This window comes from Arvicanthis niloticus, unplaced genomic scaffold (assembly GCF_011762505.2).
Source record: "Arvicanthis niloticus isolate mArvNil1 unplaced genomic scaffold, mArvNil1.pat.X pat_scaffold_69_arrow_ctg1, whole genome shotgun sequence".
In the NCBI taxonomy this organism is placed as follows: Eukaryota; Metazoa; Chordata; class Mammalia; order Rodentia; family Muridae; genus Arvicanthis; species Arvicanthis niloticus.
Window position 1 is genome coordinate 209,496 of NW_023046312.1, and position 8,486 is coordinate 217,981.

At 48.0% G+C, this 8,486-nt stretch overlaps 1 pseudogene; it reads right to left on the minus strand.

Annotated features, from left to right (window-relative positions):
• Positions 1-1,383: 1,383 nt before the first annotated feature.
• On the minus strand, positions 1,384-3,119 carry LOC117702321 (uncharacterized; annotated as a pseudogene).
• Between the last annotated feature and the right edge of the window lie 5,367 nt (positions 3,120-8,486).

An 8,486-nucleotide genomic window follows, 5' to 3' on the forward strand; every position in this document is an offset into this window, starting at 1 on the left:
CCAGGCTTTTCTCCTTTGGTAGTCTTACAGACGGAAACTGCCTTACATTGTACCATGCATTTTGGCTGCAACAGAGTTACAGTTTTTTACATGGTTTCTTATAAAAAAGTACAGTGCAGGGCTGGCTAATAGCCTGTGACTACCCAACTCAAAATAACACCTCTTCACCCAAACTGCACAAGTCACGTGCATTTAGTACTTTCTGCTCTCTAAGAGTTGCTTTTCACTGAGTGAGTACCCAGGCTTTTCTTCTTGGGTAGTCTTACAGATGGGAACTGCCTTACTTTGTACCATGCGTTTTAGCTGCAATACAGCTACTTCTTTGTACATGGTTTCCAAAACAGAGAACAGTGCAGTGCTGGCTAATACCCTGTGGCTACCCAACTCAAAATAACACGTCTTCACCCAAACTGCACATATAACCTGCATTTAGTGCTTTCAGCTCTCTAAGAGTTTCCTGTCACTCAGGGAGTACCCAGGCTTTTCTTCTTGGGTAGTCTTACAGATGCGAACTGCCTTACATTGTACCATGCGTTTTAGCTACAATACACCTAATTCTTTGTACATAGTTTCCAAAACAAAGAACAGTGCATGGCCGGCTAATGCCCTGTTGCTACCCAACTCAAAATAACACGTCTTCACCCAAACTGCACATATAACCTGCATTTAGTGCTTTCACCTCTCTAAGAGTTGCCTGTCACTCAGGGAGTACCCAGGCTTTTCTCCTTGGGTAGTCTTACAGATGGGAAATGCCTTACATTGTAGTATGTGTTTTGGTTACAACACAGCTATCTCTTTGTACATAGTTTCCAAAACAGAGAACAGTGCATGGCCGACTAATACCCTGAGGCTACCCAACTCAAAATAACACGTCTTCACCCAAACTGCACAAGTAACTTACATTTAGTGCTTTCAGCTCTCTAAGAGTTTACTGTCACTCAGGGAGTACCCAGGCTTTTCTTCTTGGGTAGTCTTACAGACTGGAACTCCCTTACATTGTAGCATGCATTTTAGGTGCAATACAGCTTCTTCTTTGTACATAGTTTCCAAAACTTAGAACAGTGTTTAGCCGGCTAATGCCCTGTGGCTACCCAACTCAAAATAACATGTCTTCTCCCAAACTGCACATGTCACATGCATTTAGTGCTTTCAGCTATCTAAGAGTTGCCTGACACACAGGGAGTACCCAGGCTTTTCTACGTGGGTAGTCTTACAGACGGGAATTTCCTTACATTGTAGCATCAGTTTAGGCTGCAATACAGCTACTTCTTTGTACATAGTTTCAGAAACAGAAAATAATGCTTGAGAGACTAATACAGCGTTTATATTGAAAACAGAAGAACAGGTGGTTTTTTTCTGTTTTGATGTTGGGGAGACTGTTTAATAGCTACAGCGAAGGACAAAACAGAAATCCTACCCAGTATTAGTCATGTAAAAGACCTCACAGACCACATATGCTGGGTGGTATTAGTTCTAGTTGCCAGGGAAAATGAATGTGTGTTCCCTGGGCAATCTGAGAGGAATGGGGGTTTTAACATGAGAGGCATAGGAGCAGGGTGCACCCCAGTATTTGATTGTGCACCCCTGGAGGCTGAGGGTATACCACGGGGGCAGCTGGGTGGCCTCCAGTAGTAGGCTGGGGGTGCACCCATGGTGCCTGAGGGTGACTTCCAAAGGATTGGCGGTGCATGCCAGGGAATGAAGAGTATAATTCAGGAGCTGATGTGTTTACCCCTGGAAACTGAGAATGAACTCCAGATGATGGAGTAGAGTAGACCCCTGGAGCTGGTTGGTGGAACCCTGGCTTTCCTGGGTAGACGCCTGAAGCTGGCATATGCACAGCTGGTGCTAGTGGGTGCAATTCAAGGTCTGGTGGGTGGACCCCTGCATGTGACAGGTGCACACCTGGTAATGGTGGGTCCACTCCAGGAGCTGGGAGATGGACCCCAGATGTTGTTGGATGGACCACTGATGTTGGAGAATGGACTCCACGACATGGGGGATGGACCCCAGATGTTAGTGAATGTGGCACTGGTGCTGGGGCAGTGCACCTCTTGAGCTGTTGCAGGCATCTGGGGAAGTTCAGGGGTACCAGAGAAATCACACTCACTGGGGGCAATAGGTGGCAGAGGCAGGGCACCAGGTGGAGGTGGCAGCAAAGCATCAGGGAGTGGGGGATGAGGAGGCAGTCCATTCATGAGTGGGGGCAGGGACCACTTGATTTCCTGAGGGAATGGGTGGTCCTGCTTGGAGGCTGAGAGGGGCTGGAGGCTTCTCCATCTTCAATTGGAACTGTAGAAAACACTGTTTGGTCTCTCGGTTCCAGTGGGTCCAAAACTTGCCCTCAGCCTTGTCAATCTGCCAGCTTGACACCTTAAAGGCAATGGTCTCATATAGCTCAGCAGCCATGAGCAGGTATTGCCAGTGGAGATCCAAGGGCTCGAATCTCTGCTCTTAGGTACGCATGAAGTGGTGGCAAGGCGTGATGACCTCTGCAATCTTACGGTAGTCAATCTGGAACAGCAGGCTCTGATGTCCCATCTTTGTGTCCCTCTGCTTGGTCACTTTGTAACCAGGGACGCCGAACTTTACAAACTTCTTGACCTTCACCTTTACCATCTCTGGTGCAGGCTGAGCAAGGGCTTCTTTGGCTTCCTTGACAGCTCGCTGGGCCAAGATACTTTGATGTTTCTTCCCTTGGATATGGAACAGGTATCTCCCATCATTGTTATGCAGAGTCAGACAGTTTGCACTCAGAGGATCCCAGGTGGTTCTTCATAAAATATGGGTCCTTGTTGAGGTCTATGGTCTCCAGGGCCAGTTGCCTCAGGCTCTCTCTCTGGTCCAGGTTGTTCTCTGAGGAGGAAGCCATGCCCTCACTCCCAGTTTTGCCTCCAAGTTCAGTGCTGGAAGTCCATGATGCAGGCATGGGTGCTTTAGGGGACAGGACAAGGCCTTGCAACCAGGGCTAAATCTCCCCTAAGACCAGGATTTCACCTTGTGCCTCAGAGCCTGTCTTAACTGAAACTGTACAAGTCACTTGCATTTAGTGGTTACAGCTGTATACCAGTTGTCTTTAACTCAGGTAGTACAAATGCATTCCTCTTTGTGCATTTGTACAGACCCTTACTGCATTACATTGTATCATGCATTTTAGATGTCATACAGGTACTTTTTTGTACATAGTATACAAAACAAAGAACAATGCTCGGTGGGCTAATAAAGGGTCCATATCCAAAATCAAAAAACACGTCTTAAGTCAAATTGCACAAGGAAAGTCTATTTAGGTTTTTCAGCTTTCTAAGAGTGTTTTTAACTCAGAAAGTACACATGCCCTCTGCCTTGTGTATTTCTACAGAAGGGAACTGCCTTACATTGTATCATGCATTTTAGCTGTAATACATGTACTTATTTGTACATAGTATACAAAACAAAGAATAAGGCTTGGAAGGCTAATACAGGGTTTATATGGAAAACAGAAGAACAGGTGTTTTTTTTCTATTTTGATGTGGGGGAGACTGTTTAATAGCCACAGGGCAGGACAAAACAGAAAACCTACCCAGTACTGGTCATGTGAAAGACCACACAGACCACAGATGCTGGGTGTTGGTACTTCAAGTTGCCCGGGGAAATGAATGTGTGTTCCTTGGGCCATCTGAGGGGAATGGGGGTTTTAGCATGAGAGGCATAGAAGCAGGGTGCACCCCAGTATTTGATGGTGCATCCCTGGAAGCTGAGGGTGCACCACTGGGGCAGCTAGGTGGGCTGCAGTAGGAGGCTGGGGGTGCACCCGTGGTGCCTGAGGGTGAATTCCAGGGGATGGGCGGTGGATGCCAGGGGATGAAGAGTAGAATTCAGGAACTGATGGGTTTACCCCTGAAACCTGAGGATGAACACCAGATGATGGGTGAGGGTGGACCCTGGAGCTAGTTGGTGGAACCCTGGGGCTTGTGGGTGGACTCCTGAAGCTGGCATGTTCACAGCTGGTGCTAGTGGGTGCACTTCAGGAGCTGGTGGGTGGACCCCTGCATTCGGCAGGTGCACACCTGGTAATGGTGGGTCCACTCCAGGAGCTGGGGGATGGACCCCAGATGTTGTTGGATGGACCACTGATGTTGGAGGATGAACTCCAGGACCTGGGGGAATGGACCCCATATGTTAGTAGATATGGTACTGGTGCTGGGGGGTAAACCTCTGGAGGTGTTGCAGGCATCTGGGGAGGTTCAGGTGTACCAGAGAAATCACACTCACTGGGGGCAATAGGGCAGGGCACCAGGTGGAGGTGGCAGCAAAGCATCAGGGAGTGGGGGATGAGGAGGCAGTTCATTCATGAGTGGGGGCGGGTTCCACAGTATGCAAACCAGAGTTCCTACTCTGTGCTAGACTCTGGGATACACAGATATGAACCTCATCAAGCCCCTGCCCACTATAATTTTATATCTAGGAAAGATAAACACCAACAAACACAAAAAGAAGCTACAATTTACCAAGCAAGTGTAGCAATTTTATAAGACCCTGTCTGCAAGGCCATCATGTCCTGCCCAAAGTGCACAGAGGCCAAACCAGAATGTGATTTGGACCCCTCAGTCCAGGACATTACCCAACACAGCTCCACAAGGGGCTTCAAGCATAGGTTGGGAGTGAGGTTGGGATCTCTTACAGTAAGGTGTGGTTGAACACTCTGCTGGCCTTTGATAAATAAGGCTATCTCCCAGGTACTCAAGAGGCAGGCAAGTCACCTCACATCACTGGGCCTTAGTTTCCATATCTGCAGCATAGCCTAGGGAATTGAAAGTCAAATGAGAATGCTAGAAGCTAAGGGATTATTTTAATTATTTGAGGTGGGGAAACTGAGGCCCGGCGAGAGCAAAGACTCTGTCCAATGTCCCAAAAAATGTCAGTGATGGTGCTGCAGTTGGAGCCCAGGACTTCTGCTTCTAGTTCACAATATCTTTCCCTGGGGCAGGTGAATGGGAGGTGAGATGGGGTGAGCCCATCTGTCTTGCTGTTTGGACTGAGGGCAAGATACTAGGTAAGGAGTAAAGCTGGAGAAAGAGGAGGACCCATGAACATACCAAGGCTGAGATTAAAAAAAAAAAAACACAAACCCAGAGATTCCCCCCTCCCGTGCCCCATCCTGGCCCAACCCTGAAGTCCAATCAGAGCTAGGGTCAGGTCCAAGTTCAAGTCTGAGAGTATGCATTTGTTCCTGGGGCTGCAGATCCAGGAGGTTTCACAAGCTGCAGTTAGCCTAAGCGCCGACAGGGGTCCCATCTGCCTATGGTGATTTGAGACTCAGAACAGGGCTGCTTCAGGCTCCAGTGGTCCAGGGAACTGTAAGCAGATAGGTGCAGGATAGGTGTGTGTGTTTGATGGAGGTCACCACAACAGGTCTTGCTGTGTAACTTGGCTGCAAGTTGTTGTGGTGAGTAATCTGGCTTTAGCGCCATGCTCCCTTTTCCCTCCCTGCACTGGTCCTCCTCTCCCCCACTGAGATGTGCCTGCTCCTTTGGTTCCAGTGAGGAAGCTTTGAATCCGGGCTAAGCCCTTCCTACCATGCTGTCTCCACTCCTTCAGCACTTTTACCTGCTCCACTCTACATCAAGCTGAGGGTCACCTGCCTAGAGGAGGTCCTCACCTGAGTATAGCATGAGGACCCACCCACCATCCCCGTATCCATCCAATTCCCAGAAAGCACTGGCAAGTACACGGGGAATCATTCCCCTTCAGCTAGAATCCCCATTCTTCCTAGGATCCGCACCCGACTTCAGCATGTCATGTGGTAGTGACATTTAAGAAATGTGTCTTTAAAACTCGATTTGCTCTAGTTTGTGGTTTGTCACAGGAATTCTGAAAATACTAAGTAATTAGAATGTCAGGGAGTGGGATAGTAAAATTCTCTTCTCTTCCAGGGAAGAGTTCTAATTAGGAGCAGGTTGTAAGATCTCTAACTTCTAAGCTCACACTAGAAAGGGCAGGTGCATCAACAAACTGCTGCCATGCTTGTAGAAAAGATAAATGTATTTGGTTTCTTGTAAACATATTCCAGATCCATGATGTGTGCATGACACAGACCAGGGCCTACAAAGAAGTCTCCCTGCCCCAAACCAAGCTAGAATCATTCTGAAGGCACCACAGGCAGTTCTACCACCTGTGGCCAGCAGGTGGCGAGATGAGAGTGGCCAGGAGCCCAAGCTGCTGAGTGATAGTCACTGGTCATAAGGCACTAAACATCTATGCCCACGGAGTCTTTGTATAATTAATATTTGTGCAGTGTGGCAAACCAAAACGGTAGGATGAAACTATAAAATAGGAAAGAAAAGGTTGGAGGGAACAACAAACATGACAGCACTCGTATAGACCGAGACACCAGGGAAACACACACAAGTACTTGGTGGACACAGATCCTGGCAAAGGAATGGAAAGAGTACAAGACACTGGCCCACAAGACAGTGACAGAGTAATTCTTAACATTCCAATGGTTGTTGTCACCAGAAAGTGAATCAGAATACCTGACTCAGCTTTCCTAAAACACCAACCATGTGACCAGTAACACTAATCATTACAGTGCCCCTCTCCCTGACCCCCTTCACTACTCCACCCCCAACTATGGAAACACCTACCTCACCTCAGACCAGTCTTACAGGAAAAGAAACCAATGCACTCAGATGCCTCCTTGACCCCCAGGGTATCACAGAGCTAAGACTGTACGGACCATGAAGAAGACCATCCATCCTAACAGCCTGGACTGGAGAAGAAGCCCCAGTCTTAAGAGACACATGAGTCACTCAAGGTCACATAAGACTCTAACAAAAAAACAGAAGGCAGATGAGACTCACACTTCTTCCTTCGAAGCCTAGAGCTTCCCTTTTCTTCTCCAGAAAAATTGCCCTCTCCACAAACACACACACACACACACACCCCCAAAAGTTTTTCTTAAAAGTGGATCACTCCACAGGAGGTGCATACTACTGCCAAGCAGCCTCCCTGAGGATGTCTTTCTCTGGCCCCCAGGCTCTTCCTGGACCATGCTTGGCAGCTGACGGCCTTGAGCCAGTGGCAGGATGGAGCCTGGGGATGAGCTAAATATCTGTGCTGAGTAGTCTGAGTTCTGGTGAAGAGAGATGAGATGGAGGAGGCAGTAATGAGGATGAAAGAAGCAGATATGAATCACATTTTTATCCAGTTTGTGTAACTAGGAAGTACTTGTGCATGCACAGTCACCAGTATCACACATAAAACAGGATATTTCCAAGCCAGCCCATCCATTGACACTTTCTCTAGAAAAAATCATCTCCCTTTGTCTTTTTCTCATCCTGGAGCCATCTGGAGCCTGGGAAAGTGTTGCCAGACTGCTGGCTGCCCAGTCCACAGCAATTCCTCAAAAGCAGCAGCCTGCCCCCCCATCCTGTATCGTTGCTTCCTCCTCTTCCTGGGAGACACCTAAGTGAGCAGGAGACTGTGACCTCCACACCCCTTTCCCACTCCCACCATGCTACAGACTGTGCCTGTTTTCAGGAGCAATAGAAGAAACTCAGAAACCATCCTCACTGTCCCAGACCAACAAAGGAGCACGGCTGCGCAGTCTGACTCACACACACGGATGCAGGTTTCCTGGTTCAGGTACTTCAGTGTACCTTTCCTTAGGAGAAGAAGGCAGTTTCAAACTTTGCCATCTTTCTAGAAGCAGAGTATGTCTCTCCTGGAAGACTGACAAGTTGAAGCCTCCATTTGAAAGGTCCGGGACTCCCCAGAAAGGGGTCCACTTAAGTCACAGGATAGCATGCACCCAAAGGACACACGAGAGACCATCTTGCTGTAAAGTACATGAGGTGGTTTATTAAATCAGAGCTCTGGGCCAGCCCATATCCCCATATCTCACATAGGGGATAGAGGGACTGACCTCGTGGCTCAGGGGCATAGCGCTTATATATGGGCGGGGTAGGGAAAAATCGAACTTTCACGCGGGTGCACAGGATTGGTTGTTTTACCTCTTTTGAACACTAGTAGGCCGTACCATGGGGCAGGGTGTAGTTCTTCCCTTGGCCAGTCAGTTTCTGGGATGTTCTTAACAGGCCTTTGTACTGTAACTCCCCCCTCCTCTGTAACTAATTAGATGGACCCAAACCTGCTGGCAGGTGCTTTTCTGCCCAAGGTCTAAGGCGAAAAATTTACACATATTTCATAAGATGGCCTTTATAATTTTTCACTCTACACATTCAGTCATGAACAAGAGGAAAAAGGGAACAAAAAGCTGCAGGGGTTGGGAGGGTGCTGCAATTTTTAAAAGCACTTACCTTTGGGCAGAGATGGGTAAGATAGCATGAGGAGGAAGTAGAGGATATTCATAGTATGGAAAGCAAGGAGAAGAAGCAACAGAAGACTCAACAGTAAGGACTTACCTAGAATATCAAATTGAAGAGGAACATCATGTGCTTCAAGCAGCTGAGACAGCCCCTGACCAAGCTGCACTTCTTAAATTCTAG